Raw genomic sequence first — 17,102 nt, forward strand, 5'->3', positions numbered from 1 at the left:
CTCTGAAGCCCAACATGTGCTGGTAAGGCTTGGTTTCTGCTGTGCAACAAGTTCAGAAGAATCTTCTCTGGCTTACAGTCAGCTGTTGAGCTTGTCCTGATGCCTTTAAGTCTGAAAGTAGAAAGTCCAAATGGAAGATGAAAGTTTACTAAACGTTGAAGCAAATATTAAAAACACTGAAGCAATTAAAATGATTCAATGCATATTCCACTGGCCAGTTATGAAGTACTTTTTTGTTCATTCGTGAGTGTCTTTTGAAAGAAGGAAGGGCTTGGTTAAGCTACTTTAACTCCAAGGTTCTGTGAAATCTGGAAGAAGTCTCAGTGTTTCTTGTGACACTAGACCTGGAGTACATGCTTGTAATTTCTAAGTCTGCTAGCAAGGCTGGTGACTGCCAGGGCAGTAGAAGTGCATAAACCTCTTACTGATCTGTTGGTGTTCAGAACTAGCAGTTTGCATTACAGAAACTGCTTTGGAGGTGGGCAGGTCTGTCTCTCCCACATGGGCTGAGAAACAGGAAGGTAAACAATTACAGCCGACCTCAAATGCCATGTCTGAGTGGGCAAGCCTAAGGCACGCTACCCAAAATGTAACCTACCTGCAGTTTGTTCTACCTAGAGCTTCCTGGCCCTAACGGTGAAAATAGTGTCTGTGCGTGTGAAGTTGGCTCTAGCGTGAACTGTGCAGGATCTCTCACATCAGTGAGCATGACATTATTTACAGACTTGATCTGTAGTACAGGAACAGAGTTTGATTCCAGTTAGCAATGAAATTAGGAATCTTTACCTGGGCCACACAGAAGAATTGCAGAATTGTATACCCACAGTCCCCCGGAGCCTAGCTTTTGTCAGTCCTTGTTTAACTGTGTTGCTTATGAAGATGCTGTGTATGTATACACGGTGAAATTGTGTTTAGGTCACAGTATGTTAAAAGAAGAACTTGGAAACATTGTAAAGCAGGAAAAATATTGCAGTACCTAACCCAAACCCTCTTGGAAATGTTCATGTATTATGATTAGAAAAACAAAGTGCATCAGGGTGATCTGATAGAAAGTGCTGACAGGTGGCAAAGCTGCTGCTCTCGGAGGCTTGATTTGCACACTGTGAATGGATTTCAGTGAGTGAACGTCTTTTAACAACGGATGCAATTGGATCTCAACAATTTTTTGCCTATAAAAAGGCACCTAAAGGCTAATGCGGGTTGCAAAGCACGTGCTTGTCACCCTGGACTAGAAAAGGCCGAAGCAGGCTAAGGCCGGCCGAAGCAGGCTCTTGCAGTCCCTTCGCTGTCGCTCCCCGTGGCGGGCAGTGCGCGCTGATGCTGGTGGCCGGTCCTGGAGATCCCGGCGGGTGGCGCCTTCATCCTGCTCGTGGGACAGGAGGGATCTGCACATGCCTTTGCTGAGCAGTACAGCGTGAAAATAGATGAAAGGCGTTTTATTTTTTTCTCCCCATGTTCCACGTTCCACCTCACGTTTGTTTCACCTTCATCTAGAGCAAGTATTTTTTTCAAAAAAAAAAAAAAAAAGAAAGGTAAATGCCAAACCACTCCAGAAAATGCCACCTGTGACTCAGCCTGCGAGCTGGTAGGCTCCTACAATAGACACATTAAAAACTATGTACAGGAGACTCAGTCGTCTTTCTGTTTTGCATTCAAGAATTTTTATTATAGCAAAATAGGTTTAAAATGCGGCCATACCTTCCTGCTAACATTTTACATTCCTCTTGCAGTGACCTCTCGGAAGTTAATCATTACGCTAGTACAAAGCAAAAGACTTCTGTTTGTATTCATGTCTAATGCTCAGCAGACAAAATACTGGTAAGTTTATAGGCTTAACCTGCCTTTTCCTTGAAGTGCTTTCTGCTTAATGATGAAAAATGATGTCCTTAGATTTCATCATAGCTTCTATTGCCCCTTTGATTTGAAAAACAAAGCTGCTTTGGGCATCCATGGTAGGTGTGCAGAGCTGGAGCCACTCCTGTCCCAGAGAACCAGAGCCGTGCTTTTCCCACTAGAGGGGGGTATGTATCTGCTCTATTGTCAGTAGGATTTCTGAGCTGAATTTCCAAGAGGCAGGTGGAGGAGCAGTTTACGTGCTCAGGCTGCACAGGAAGGTAACTATTTGGGCTGTTACTTCCACTTTCTAAATAATTGGGGTAACCACTGTCACTGAAGCTACCTGTCAGTAAGCGGCATGTGGGAGGAGACAAAGCTGCTGTACAGAAGACAATTTATTTTAATAAATATAGGCAAATATGTGTCTTGGTGTAACTAGAGACAGGCATGCAGAGGCTAGAGGAAGGTACTCCTTGATAAAATAAAGATGTTCTGGCAGCCTCATCAGGCTCTAGCGATGTCTGTGTAGGGACATGCATTGTCCATGGCATCCCAAATAGTCTTACAAACCCAGACATTTAGCAGCAGGGGACAAAGTCTGTTACATTGCTATAATTAAGACAAGGCTGCAAAGAGTATCCAGCAGGCTACCTGAGGCACTGAGGAGTGCAGTTACAATTGTGCTGCCTCGTAAGGCAGTTGCAAAAACTCCACCTTTTCACTGGATCGTCTCACCTGAAGAGATGGATGAACAAATTAGCACAGGGGCAAGTGAGCACACCTGCTGCCTTGGGTGTCTTGGGACCCGCCAGAGCTGCCGGTGTTCCCACGTAGCCTTGCAATAGCACTGGAGCAGGGCTCGGACAGACCTGTCCTGCTGCAGCGTTTTTGAGCAACCCTCTGGATTTGCGGCAAGTCCCTGCCAGGCAGAGCTCCCTGCAGCACAGCACGTGGGAAGTCTTGTCACGGGGGCCATGTGAAACGACTGGCAGGCCCATAGCTGGGGGATCCTCTTGCACATAAACTTGCAGAAGAAATGAAAGTACAGCTTTCTCAAGTTGGATCTGAAGGCATTAATTTCTCCAAAACTCTGGGGAAACCAGCCACAATTGCTGGTTATTGCACTAGGTATTTGCAGACAGGTTGGAGGCTTCCAGGAACCGACTTCCTCTGGGTGAATTAGGGAAAGTGGAAACTGAAAAGCCCAGGTCTGCCTCAGTTGAACTACAATTCCTTTATCTTTATTTTTCCCCACTTTTTTTTTTTCTTTCTTCTGGGGAGGAGCCAAGCCTCTATGCCCTGGCTTCTCCCTACCTCAGCTGAGCCCTTGTTGAGCGCTGCCTCCTTTAGGGTGAGCTCTGTGGTGCTTTTGTGCCTTGTAGCTGTGCTCGTTCCCACCTGCTGCTCCATAGCACCTGTGTGTTAAAGGCTTGTCCCTTAGGCTACTGGAAGCAGAGCTGTAGCTATAAAAAGTCTGAGCTAGAAGCAAGTAGCATGGTAATTGAGTTCACAGGATTCATAGGATCCTGGAATCACAGAATGGTTTGGGTTGGAAGGGACCTTAAAGACCATCTAATTTAAATCCCCATGCCATGGGCAGGGACACCTCCTGCTAGACCAGGTTGCCCAAAGCTCCATCCAGCCTGGCCAGTTATTTTTATCAGTAAGTTTGCAACGCTGGCAGTAGTGGAAGACAGTATTGCACAGGAATTCTACTTTTTTGTCTGTATGTTTGGTTGGTTTGTTTGTTTTTAGAGAAAGTCAAAAGTTTTCACTTTATTATTGCAGAGCTTGTCATTGGAACTGTGGAACGCAGACATGTCAGAGGTCTGGAGACCAGAAGGTATGGAGGAGAACCATCTGTTAATTTAAGTGTCGTGGTTTTGAAGGTAATCCTGCAATTCTGAGAAAGGCTAATTTGTCCCATTTCAGTACTTGGCCTTGGTGGGAACGGGTAACATTGCAACCTCTGTTACGCCTCTAGAAATTCTGACCCGAGGCAGGGAAAAGTAAGGGCTTCCAGTCTGCAGGAATTTTGAAATTTGGCTGTGGTCAGTACTGGCCAGAACCAAAAAGTTGTCAGTATTTCCAGGAACCCAGGAGCTCCCTGGGCCCTGCAGCTGCAGGGGAAGGCTGCCATTCCTGCCTGTTGCAGCAGCTGTCATGGGCTTCGAGCCTCAGCCTTCTCCAAGGGTCATCCGACCAGAACAAAGCATTTGGAGCTCACCAAGGCAGCGACTAGGAAAGCTCTCCCTCTCCCATTGTATCTGTGTACATCTGTATTTGACTAAATGCTTCACTGGGGTATTTCCAGCCACGCTCAGCCCTCATGCAGAATTCTGTTGAGTAAGAGGTGTGGGGAGGAGGGGAAATGCAGCCGTTCAAAGGGTGCATCACTGGGCTGTTTTGGACTTCATCCTCCCATAAGAGACGCACACAGATGGCCAAGCTACCCCTGTGGCTGAGGAGAGCTTGCCACTTGGGTCCTTTGCGCGTCTTAGTTCATTTCCCAAACTGCTGAGAGGAACTTGAGGTATGTCAGAAACAGCATACTCTTCTTCCATCTGGGCTCCCCCACCTCTACTTCAGGATTTCAGGCTATTTCAGAAGACCTTGGGTTTGACTGCAATAAGACATATCGATGTTTTTGAGGAAGAAATGCTTGTGACTTTATGCCTATTTACTGTTCTGACAAAAGAATAAGGATCACAAAACTGAAACTCTCACCTGGATTTTCTGGGGGGATGGAGGAGTATTATTTTTGAGAGCTAAGTGTGGGCTTGGTGCCTGTTTGCATAACTAAATGAGATAAGAACAGTAAACTGGAATTAGGCTGTCTGAGTGTAAAAAGCTCCAGCAGGAGTTTTTCCCTTGTCTTCATGGGATCCAGGTCAGTTAAAAGCAGTTCAAAGCCAGAACTGCTGCTTTTCTGTATTAGCAAGCTGGGAATTGGAGTTCTTCCTGGATTTTATCTTCAGTGTAAGTTGCAGCAGTTAAGTGATTGTTGTCCATCTGCTGGTACTCATTGCTGCCCCAACTGCATTCTCTCCAGCTGTTGTGGGACTGTGCAATGTACAGCGTGTGTGGCTGGCAAAGCCATGCTTTTCATGGGGCAAAGTATGGGTTATTAATTGGAATTAAATCTTTTTGTTCCGAATGTGGTTTTCTGACATAGGCTCTGTGGGACAGATAGAGGCGTGGGCTGGTGATGAGGCTTTGGTCCTGAATCTGGTCCATGAAAGTAACGTCTGCTTCTACTGGTCCTGGGGCTGATTTGCACCAGTGAGCTGGATTTTTCTTCAGTGAGCTCTGATGTCAGCCTTGTTAGAAAGAAGTGTGCTTCCGTGGCCGTGGTGAGGTATCCCAGGAGCCAGCTCACGCTGGGATGTGGGAGCATCCCATCACAGCCCTCTTTCCTTTGCCTGAGCCCTTCGCATCAGCAGCTGGAGCGTCACAACAGTGCAGTGATCTCCCTGCTGTACGTGTTATTCTGAACCACGCAGGGCTCACTGTAGGTTTTGAGAGCAAAGCTCTCCTTGGCCAGCTGGGAATCTAACCCCGAGTTCTTGGAGCTAGCTGCAGGGAGATGCTGTGGGCTGGATCCCGGGGCAGGTCCCAGCGTGGAGGCAACGATGCAGAGAAGTCCTCGTCTGGCTGCTGCTCGCCTGGAACTTCTTGCAGGCTCTGAGCTGGACCCAACATCCAAAAATCCCAGCCATCCCGTCCAATTATGGATCCTCGGGGATTACAGATTTGAAGGGGTTGACGTGTGTTTGTGCCTAAATATGTAAATGTGATCATGAGCTTATCTCTGTGTGTGCCGTTCTGTTAACCTCTTCTGGGTGTCTGGAGAAAAAATGACAGAAATATCAGCTGATTACGCCCAGTCAGGGAATCCAACATCTGGCTGCCAGCTTCAGGAGGCTGTGTAATCCCTGCTCATGTGCTTTCCGTGCTTTGGTTTCCCGCTATGACCGAGCGCTGGAGCGGATCTCACCCCTTGTGGCAGAGCGTGAGCTGACAGCGTGTTGGAAGGACAGGAGGTGTCCGCCGCTGGGCCTTGTTTACATGCAAGTGCTGCCAGATTAATCCAAATGGCAGTGTGTGTGTACAGTTCTTGTATTGCTTCATCGCTAAAGCCTTGGTCTTAGGAAGCTATTGCTTGGGCTGGAACTGCTCTGAAAATTACCCACGTGTTGTAGAGGGGAACTAATGGGCCCTCACTATCAATGTCACAAAAAATGAAGGCCAGTGGGTATATTACAGAGCAGGACAAGCAAGATCTCCGTCCTCGACTTGAGGCATTTTCAGCTGGGACTCTGGCTATAAATGGTTTTCCTGTTAGCCACTGAACTGACTTCAGGAAAAAAAAAAAAGTGGTTTGTTTTCCTCCTCCCTCAGTGAAACGAGACTTTGTGCCTTCTCCCCATGAGTTATTTTGGGATGAATGAAGAAGGGTGAGATGACAGCACCATGCATGCAAGAAGGGAGGAGGTGGGTGCTGCAGCTTCATCTCTGCTCTCTGGGTAGGCAGTTAGGATGGTCCTCAAAAATGTAGGAGAGCAGCACTGAATTCTTCCTCTGCTGATGTGGGCCTGAATGTCCATCCCCCACCAGAGTGCCTGGCCATTCCATATTGGAGGTGATGAACTCTTAGTTCCTGTAGACAAAATTACTGCCATGTCCATTAGCAGAGGCAGTCACACAGTTATGACCCTCTCCAGCCCATGCCTGAGCTAGTGACCTAAAAAGGAGGCTCTGGATTTCCAAAAAACACTGCAGGCAGTATCCTGACTGCTTGAGGTGAGCCACCTGCCCACGCACACCATGGTTTCATTCCACTGATTTAGCTCCATATCTCCTTTCTATCTCCAATCGCTTGGTGACATTGGATGAATTGGCAAGATGTTTTGAATCAGTCAACACCCTGTATTCAGTAAATAAGTTATTTGCTTCCCCAAGTCTTGCCCAGAGCATTTTCCAGCTCCATGAAACTATTTTCTATTGGCTTGAAAGAGGAGCAGGAAACAAGTTCAATTGTTGACTCAGTCAGAGAATGTTTAGCAGCAGCTAAACAAGAACTCTGGTTTACTGATTTTCATCATGATCAAATTTAGACTTCATCATCTACCGATATTTAGGCTGCAGAGTGGATTTTTTCTTCTCCACCCCCCCCTCCCCCCCAGATAATTTACAATGAATTAGTTCATCTCATGTCAGAATGGCTATCTTGGTGGCAGTTGGCAGTGACATTAGGTTTATGCTAACTTGAGCGCAAAGTTATATATAGCATTGAGTAGGAATCAGCAATGTGAAAAAAAAGGTAAAAAGGAGGAGAAACTCCCTGTAACGCTGCAGATCAAAAGAAAGCACTACTGGAAGGTCACAGCATCCATATTTGGTGTTAATTTTTGCAGGGAAAAACAGAGACTATAGGCCGAAATTGAAATAAGTTTTTGTTTATTTGTTTGTTTTTTTAAGGTAACAACCTCATCTTCTCTTGGAGAGATGATTGGGGGTTGCCCTTCACCTTGACCAGGAAAGCAAATGCAATGGAAGAGGCAGAGAAAAGAGAGATCTTCTGTTTTGTTTTTTGTACTAATTAGCATGTTATTCTTGACAGTGGTGAGAAACTTGTAGAAATTTACTGGAAAAAAAAAAACAAAAAGGATTTAAGAAATCAGATAAAAAGGATATTACTGGGAAACTACAAAAGAAAATAACAATATTCATAGAAAGGCAATTGTTTGGTCATCTATTACTAATAATTTTTTGGCGGTAGATTCAAAGCTGCTCACAGAAGTTAGTAGCACCATCATCCACCCAAAACAACCCATCTACCTTCACCGCTAACCATCCCCTTGACACCATATCTGTCAAGTTTTCAGCTTACAGTTAAGAATTATCCAGAATGCCTCAGCCTTACTAACATTAATCTCTGAGAAAGATACAGCAAATAAAAGGTCACACCAATGCCCAAACCGGTGCCTTCCCATAGGAAGGGTGCAGGATGACTGCAACCATTTTGGTGAAGCTTTGCAGATACAGCAGAGCTGCCCTTCCATGGCAGCTTTCAGGGTTGAAGGGTTGAGTTTTGTTTAGTGCTGGAATTAAAGTAGAAATTTTAGCACGTTCTCTCCGAATTTAAATTGTGTCCAGATCTCCATTTACATATCTCAGCCTCTTTGAAGATGTACAGGACTTCGGTGTCCGGTTGGTTTTGTTGTCTGATGTACAGCAGTCCAGATTCAAAGAGCCACCTTTCCTGTTTTACAGCTGTTTTGCATCTCACATCACCATGAATCAGGTGGAGCAAAGCAGTTGGACGAATCCACCAAGCAGATGGCTATTAAGAAATTATCTGCACAGGGAGGAGCACTTGCAGCAGGAGATGGTATTTATTTCCATAAGAACAAAATCATCCTTTTTAATGTCACTTTCTTTGCCATGTGCCAGAATAGAGAAGGGAATAGACAGTGGTAATCCCTGGCTGCTTCTTGCACTCTCTAGAACTGTGTGGATGATGCTGTGCAAGTTCAAAAATCAAGTTTAGAACAAAAAACTTTTTTCATCTTTTTCCCCAGGAACTCATTATTATTGTTCATGGTGTGCTGTCAACTCAAATACATGGAAAAAACAAGTGCTGTCAAGCTTAGGGTTGCCCAGAAAGGTTGTATAGTCCTTGGAGATCTTCAGAAGCTATCTGGACACGGTCCTGGGCAGCCTGCTCCAGGTGTCCCTGCTTGAGCAGGCGGTTGGACCAGATGACCTCCAGAGGTCCCTGCCAACCTCAGCCACTCTGTGATTTCACAATACCATGCTTCATCCATCATTCAAGGTGGCCAAAAATAGAGACAAAGTTGTCTGTAGAAGTGTTCTTGTCAGCAGGACAAGGTCTGTCACTGCAAGTATCCCAACATGGTACAGAATGGAAGTGGTGCCTGATACAGGTGGCAAATAATCACGTGGTACAGATGAAAAAAATAGTGTGATGTAGGAAACAATGAGAATATTGCCCTAAAATGTATATTCTGTTGTATGTAACCATTGCTTCATATATTGTCTTTGCAAAATGTTTTGGTTTGCTTAGGGCCACATGATTTTTTTATTCAAATTTGTCACGTCACCTTTTTTCTCTGAACTTGGTTTTGAGTTTCAAGCTTTGTGTGGATCCCATTTATAACAAACAATTAATAAACTTTGTTTGGTTTTGAACTAATCCAAGCAACACATTGCTAGTTTTGCTTGCTTGCAATTCAAAATTAAGGTGGCCAAGAAAATTTCCTCAAGCTAGAGGAATTTTTGATAAAACATGTTCAGGAAACAAGTGAATTTGGAATGTCAGTTTGTAGAGATCAAAATTCTGAATGAGTACTTTTGAAAAACGTCTGATTTGTATATAGCTGGAGAAAGCATAAACATCTTGAGAAATGTTTTGTATTTTTGCATTGGGAACTGAAAGAGAGCTTGGGGGCCCCAACCAACACGACTCCAGTCTGTGAACGTCTGATGGATAATGCTGGATTACAACAGCTATGAGCAGTTGGGCTGTGTGCTCTTCTTTCGCTAGAATTTAATAGATTAACGTTAAGAAAGTAAATTTGGGAAAAAATAAAATCTGCCTAAACAAGTACCGCTGGGGCTATGGTGGTGTCTAGAAGGTCGCTGCCAGAACCTTTGGCCTAAGATGAAATTTATATCAAAATAAGACTCTGTATAAGTAGGGCCCAGAGACCATTGGCTTTGCATAGGGCAGACGATTCTGTCTGCTTGCGTTCCCTAAGGCACAGCCATAAATATCACTGTAGTAACGAGAGCTCACAGAAAAATCTCAGACAGTTCTTGCTCTGAGGGATGTTGCTGCAGAAGAATTTTGAATAGCACTGTGTTCTCTGTTAATGAGATCTTGTGCATCTTACTCTTTTGAGATTGCCTAGCTAATATATTGGCGACGTCTGAGATATTTTTGCACATGTGGACAAAAATTCAGATCCAGTGCCTAGACAGTTGTTTATGAATATATTCCCAAGAGGTGAATGGGTGATGCTGGCAAAATACTGCTACACTGCATGAAAGTAATTACTCTTATTCTGAAGATATCTGTAATTACAGCTGTAGTAAAACTAACCGTGTGTTTGGATGTAATCAATCATGCCATGGCCAGGTTTATGCAGGAATTAATATAAAATGGATGATCACGGTGTCTCTTTGTGTTTTAAAACCAGTAAATTTCATATATTTTCATTTCCTTTCTCAATTCCCACTTCATTGGCTTTACACTTTTTGTCTTTTTTCCCTGATGAGAATTTGAGTTCTCTCTCCCTTCTGAAGCTGAGGGCTTTGATCCAGTCCTTGCCTCCCTTTTATTAATTTGCGTAATTCCACAGAGCAGTAGGATGCCTGTGGCTCGTTGGAGCCTCTGTGCTGAGGTGGATGGAACAACTGGATTTTGCAAGATTGACTAATCCCATATGATACACGAGCTCCTCAAAGAGTAGACGCAAGCTCTGTTCTCAAAACAGCAAAAACTAATCCCCATTTAAATCACAGTGATGTAATATATATTTTTTTCCAGTTGAATAAGGCATTTGGATATGAAACTCTCATGGGAAAATAAAAGAGCCACGCTATAATGTGGGCAGGGGATTCAGGTTGCCAAGAAGATGGTGTACATTTGGTGAGCAGTGATTTTTTCTGGGAAAAAAATAATTAAGGTGTTTCATGAGCCAGTTTCATGTTCCCATGCTTTGCTTTATTTAACTGAGCTGCCAAAGGCATGTCCTGTATGGTCTCTTACACATTGCATGGACACGAACACCAACTAAGGATGAGATTTTTCTTGATGCTGATCTATGAACCTGCTCCAGTTTTCTGACATGTCTTTGTGGTCGTCAGCCTGGTACTTTGGGCTCTCCTTGTCCTGCCTTCCCTGGTACTCTGTGCGGAGGGTGAAAACATCCACTAGTGTTGCTTCGTACTCCCCTGTTTACCTACCACAGTGTCCCATCAGCTCTCCAGAGAATCTCAGGCTGTTGTTTTCCGGAGAAAGGACATTAAGAATAGGGAGAGCACAGAAGTAGTTCTTTGTGATCATGGCATAACTTCAGAAAAGGCTGCAATGAGAAGCCTGAAGTGAAAAGCGGACCCTTTGAAACTACAGACATAATGCCAAGGAAAAAGCTCCATAGCAGCAGAGGGACGGGCGGCATGTTTTTTCTTCTCTAGTGTGAGTTAAGTGCATTGCTACTCGGAGGGGAGGTGTATCCCTTGAAAACACGGCCCTCCTTTCACTGCAGGGCATGGAGCCTGCTCTGCAAGGAGGCAGGACAGAGCTCTTGTCGTGTGCTGTACAGATTTTAAACCAAGCCTTTTCTTCGGGCCTATAGGGAAGTCAGAGGTGCTGCTGTTCCAGCTGATGACTCTATAGAAGTCCGTGGAGAAGCGTCCTGCTCTCATGCAAGGTGGGCTCCATCCTGAGAGACGTCTTCTGCAGACCTGGGAGGGCATCCTTGCAGCAGGTGACTTTTCTCACTGGTCCCTGGGAATAAATCTGCCCTCTTATGTGTGTCTGTGCCATCCATTCTGTAGCCTTTCAGGCTACTTTCTCCCCCAGCTTCTGTTGACGTGGTAATCATTAAATCAGGATAGTCCTGGCCAGCTATGTCCTTTAAGAACAATACTTGTTGTTAAATTATCTTTTTGGCCGACATTTTCTCAGGGACTACACAGCCACAGCTTTTCTTTGATGAACAGGAAAAAAAATGCAAAAATCAAAGAAATGAATCAAAGTGGAAAGCTAGCAAGTGTAAACCTAAATCCCTGCAAAAACATGGTTTTCAGTAACAAGCATTGTGTGAAGAGCTGAAATTCCTTTTCTTTTTTTTTTTTTTTATATAGTAGCAAGAAAGTCAACTGACGAATCCAAACTGAAAAGGAAATAAAATCACACTCCCATCCGAATTGCCAAGTGAACGCACAATAGATGCATTTATTTTATTAGCCTTCTGACCTTTCCCTTCTCTGGTGAGGTTTCTTTTTCCTATTAGCATTATTAGGATGTCTACTGAGATGGCAACAAAACAAACACTGTTATTGTTGGCTAATTCCCCTTCTCTCGTTGCGCAGGGAACGCAGACACAGCAGCCATGAGCAGACACTGGCCTTGCACCTCCCGCTCGCACCCCACGTCCGTGACACCAGGTACCAGGAGGAACACCACCACATGGAGGACACCGCATCTGTTCTCTCAAGGCACCTCAAGTCATGCTTGACTTGGAGCCTGGGACTCAACTTCTTCGCCTCCAGCAGAGGCGTGTTATTTGGTTTGATACCATTCGTGTATTTTTTTGCACAGATAAGGTCTTTTTTTGCAGCTGCCCCAAAACACCGCTTCCTCTGGAGATGATTAACTCTAGACCTTGTGGGGATGGCTTGATATTTCCTGTTCCCATTATTTCTGGTCTGCTACAAAGCACTGTGGCTACTGGAGAGATGGTGTGATGATTGTGGCAGCACTTGCCCAAAGTCCTATGTGGGTTTTGTGTCCTTAATTTACCGATCAGTGCGACCGACTGCTCGGCATCAGTGGAGCTGGGTGTTTCAAAACTCTTTACCAAGAAGTAGGGGCCGGCTGTCACGCTGCCATGGAGCAGGACTATGGAATTTTTGGACTTATATGGAAGTCTGAGGAAACTTCAGAAATAATTCTGGAATGTGCCCAGCAGACTGCATGGTAACAGAGGAGCTGGCTGAGGAATTTATAGCTGTGGAGAGAAAATAATCATCTTTTTTTCTAAAGAAATTTTGATCCAGGGAAGGGAAAAAACAACTCAGAAGGCTAGCAGAGAATCTGTTGATTATTTTTGCCTTGGTGGGTAACTTATCTGGGACCTATATCCATAAATCACAGCAATAACACAGACACAGATGAAACTACCAGCAGCATTTAAGCTGAATTTGGGGTGAGGGTCTCACCAGCTTTCCAGAATGCCAGGGCTGCAGTGCCATGTTGTTCTAATATCAGTCACTTCCAGCAGATAAGCTTGCATATAACTCACAATCTGCGGTTTCAGGAGGGCCAAGCCAACCCATTTAGGAATGGCTAAATTGCTAGTTCTCGAGCTTAAGTGGCAAGACGATAAATATGACCTGTTTGCTGTTAACTTTAGGGAAGTGCAGCCAATTTTTCTTTAGTTTAGACTAAGGGAAAAAACACATTAAATCTTCGCATGCTGGCATTCAGAGTCTTTTCAGAACAATGACACACCATTTTAGAATTTAAGGGGGATGGCTGAATCAGTTGCTCCTATACATTTACTCCATGTAATTACTTTGTTCTATTAATTGATTTCCCCATATTATTTTACCACTCAGAAACCTTAGTTACTTGCCATGATCCACAGTATTAGACAGTTTAAACACATACCACCATCAAAGAAATACACCTTGCTCTCTTTCTGTGGCTATCTGGGTGCTGGGAAAAATGTTTGCAGCAGCTGTACATGTTGAGCACACGAGGTGCGTTTCAGGTGTTGTGTCTGCCTGGCAAAGAGGCGGCTGGAAGCATCCACGACACCCAGACGTGTGCTGTACTTGTCTTTAGAAAGGGAGTGGGAAGTTACTGACTCTTGGGGGAGCAGATGCTCTGCCCATCTTCTGCTCGAGATGTGCAGAACTGCAGAGACCACACTGCTCCTCTGGGCCCGTGGCACAAAGGGTTAAGCCAGGGCTCAGGTGGAAATGGACTTCTTGGTGTTTGTGTTGAGAGGTGCTTTAGGATTGCCTCTCCAGAGCTATTGCTCAGAGGGACACAATAGTTAAGAAATGATGAAGAACATCTTCAGCTGTTTTTCCTTTCTTTTCATACCCCTGAAGGAGGTGCTCAGTGCAGCATGCCAAGGGGGTGGTTTCCAGCCTTTGCATTTGTCCCATGTCTGTGTAGTGCCAGCCAGGCTGGAGTCCTGGCTCGTTATCAAGGCACACCTCGGTACAAAAATATAGGTGTGAACAAGTAAATATCGTCTTCTACTTAAGCCTCCTAAGTGTTACTTCCACAATACTAGGAGCCGTGCTTTTCTGTGCATAGAGATGTTCTTGCAACATCCCAGTTAAAAGACAGAGAAGATTAATGGGACAGATGTTGACCTCTTTCCAAAGCGTAGGTTAGACCCAGGCAATATCTTTAGTTACATTGATTTGATCGATTTTATCCATGGAGCATGCCAAGAATGTATGTATCATTATGCACTGAGGAGATGTATGCTCCATAAGCTCTGAAGCCTTGATTGGCTTCCCTAGAAATATTTCTAAATGAGTGTTGCAAAACATTGTGTGATTTTTAAAGTGGTCATTGGCCTCTTACTGTTTTTTGAGCAAGAAGAGTCAGGAGAATAACAGAGTCAAAGAAATTCCAACCCGATGGATTCATGGTATCACGTTTAATAACAGTGAAGGACGTAGTGCAAATTACCCTAATGATCCCTTCCAGTTTAATAGCTGGGCTACCTCTGTATTTTTCAAATAACTGAGGTTATAAAGTTTTCTGCTGCTTAACAAGATTGTTTTTTGTTGTCAGTTTATGTTACGTTTTATTGAGTCAATGTGGTGGTTTCCTGCCAGTTGCATTTCATGTTTTACAGACAAGTCATCTCTATAGGGTACTGTTATAAAATATTTTATAAAGTATCATGTCTATTTGCAAACCACAAACAGTCTCTCTGGTAAAACAAAACGCGTTCAATTATCTTAGCTTTTACTAATTTCACTTTTCCCTGAAAAGCCCCTTCAGATGTGGAGAGCGCAGCTGCGGAGGAGGAAGCCGAGAGCAGCCCAGCGAGAAAACATTGGTGCTGGCAGGGGCCGCCGGAGAGGGCCACGCTGGTCCCGAAAACCCTGCCCGAGGGGGGCTGGTGGTGGGGCAGGAGGAGAGCAGGACTCATGGCCCCGGGAGGGCTCTGGCTGTGGCCGAGACCCTCACAGCTCTGCCAGCTCTTGTCCCGCAGCACCGAGGCCGCAGGGTGGGTGAAGCTGTCCCACTCGTAGGTGACAAGGGCACGTGTGGAGGGTGACAGCAGCGCCCTGGCTGGTGGCTTTGGCACGGCTGATGTGAGCGCTCCCCACAGCCTGCCCGGAGCAGCGAGTACCGAGGGGCGAGTTAGGCAAAGCTGTGCCAACAACAACCCTGCTGCTGTTCCGCTTCCCTGTCCTTAACCATGTGGACTGGCACGGCCTAGCTCTTTGGGATCTGCCCAGAAGGCTTTTAGTGCTCCCTTTTCTTGAGAACAAGGGTGGAAGGCAGGGTAGGCCTTGCCCTCGGGGTACCTACTGCTTGTAGGGTCAGGAGGCTGCTGAACATCAAACAGCAGACCGAGTTGTCTTCAGTCTGGAGCTCCATTTGGGATACCATCGGTCTTTACCAACTTCTGCACTCTCCTTTAATAGAAGCCAGCTGCTCTAATAATGTGTTTTGAAGGTTCGAAATTCCCAGTATGTTCTTTGCAATATATTTTCCATATGATTTTGTTTTAAATCCTGACTACGGCCTTGTGGCCAAAAGGCTTTCTCATCTCTGCAAGCATGTGGATGTAAAATAAACCCTGCAAGGTAAAAGCTCTGAGTTGTGCGCAAGGTTGAATCATTATATTGGAAGCAGGGACAGACAAATGGAAAGAACAATTTTGAGCACATTCTGTCACTGCAAGGTGCAAAGTATGTGCTGGGTACAGTTCCTATTTATACTTGTATCCCAAAACAGTCCAAAATCCAAGCTGAAGCTTGCTCTTCTCAGTGCAGTGGAACAAAGTGGTCATCCCACACTGGGCCCCGATGCCTCGAAGGCTTCTTGTTACTCCAGCAGACTTTCCAAGGAAGAGATGACTCCTCCTTCTCGAAAGTGTGAATCCAAGGCATTGGTGCTGAGTGTCAGTGCTGCAGTATTTTGCCCCCAACGACAAGAGAGGGGCTTGCTGTCACTCCGGTGGCACATAGGGTCTAGCAATACACCACCTGTGTATATTCTCTCAAAAAGTAATTGCAATTGCTGTCCACAGCAGCTGCAGTTTCGTGATGACAAGTAAAACATCTCCAAGGAGCTGCATTAACACCCCATGTTAATATTTAGCTGGTGTAACTGGACAGTGCAGGTGTAGGCTGCTGTGGGTTGAGCACTGATTTTTTTAAATCTGTTGAAAAGAAAAAGATAGTTTAAGCAAATCTAAAATGAAGCATGACAATACTGGGTTTTGTGCATGAACTCCAGTTGGCTCCACATTTTTTTTTTTTTTTTCCTCAGGGGCTGTACCACTCACTCCTTCATTCCCGACTCCTCTATGTCTGCTGCAGTGAACTGGGTCGTGTTTATTCCTTGGGCCCTGGCTGTGTTTAACACCGATGGCTGCTGATGCTGAACAAGGGGGCAGGGTGCTGGGAAGTCCTGGTAGGCTGGAGGCAGCCTGTGTGGTTGTCGCTCCTCCCTTCTCTCTCCTTTCAGATGGTGGGGTGGCTTTGTGCAGCCTGAGCTCCCTGTTAGCTTGGTTGGTGTGTTTTCCTTTGGGTGAGTGCTGCTTTATTCCAGAAAGACACACAAATGGAAAACAGAAAAGGCAGTGATTGGTAAGAGGATAGCAACAACAAATAGCCACATTGGCTGAACTTGCTACAAAACGCATCTACAGGAATATAAGAGCCACCGAGTGGGGCAGGAGAGAGGTTCACCCAGCCCAGCTACCTGTGCCCTGCCATTGCTGATACTGGGGCAAATGTGAAGGGATGCTTCCGCATCCTCCAGCAACTGTGTCTGAGCCAGAAAGGAGTGTCTTTGTATTTATTAGCTCTTGATGTGTTTCTGGTTCATGAACTGTAGAGTTGTCCCTTGAACCCAGGTAAACTTTTACACCTGCAGCGTCTTGTGCCAAGCATATTTGGGGTGTAAAGATAGTAATGCTGGGTTCCTCATGACATGAACAGAAATATATTAGTGAGACCCCAAGAGCTATTCAGTCTTCTTGCAGAGCTTTTTTATAGCCAGATGTTCCGAATGACCCGAGATGAAATATTTAGTAATTGTAGATAAAATATATGTCAGGCTTCTGATACACAGTGTCTGCAGCTATGTCTGCCTCCTAAGGTCCAAGTATACCCAAAGAGCCATAATTCCCGTTGTAGTGATTCACAGCGTTTCTCTGTGGTGATTTTCCCATCTGGCCTCCTTTATTCACAGCAGCAGCTCCTCTCTTCCAAGATCCTGTTTCTTTTTGCTTTTTTCTTTT

At 45.1% G+C, this 17,102-nt stretch overlaps 1 long non-coding RNA gene across 1 annotated transcript; it reads left to right on the forward strand.

Annotated features, from left to right (window-relative positions):
• Window positions 1-1,579: 1,579 nt before the first annotated feature.
• On the forward strand, window positions 1,580-15,385 carry LOC308191899. Its single transcript, XR_013948367.1, has 4 exons — window positions 1,580-1,818; window positions 3,625-3,679; window positions 11,223-11,354; window positions 11,962-15,385. It is a non-coding gene; the product is annotated as an uncharacterized lncRNA (long non-coding RNA).
• The last annotated feature ends 1,717 nt before the right edge of the window (window positions 15,386-17,102 follow it).

Source organism: Anser brachyrhynchus (assembly GCF_964034855.1).
Source record: "Anser brachyrhynchus genome assembly, chromosome: 3".
NCBI classification, from domain to species: domain Eukaryota; kingdom Metazoa; phylum Chordata; class Aves; order Anseriformes; family Anatidae; genus Anser; species Anser brachyrhynchus.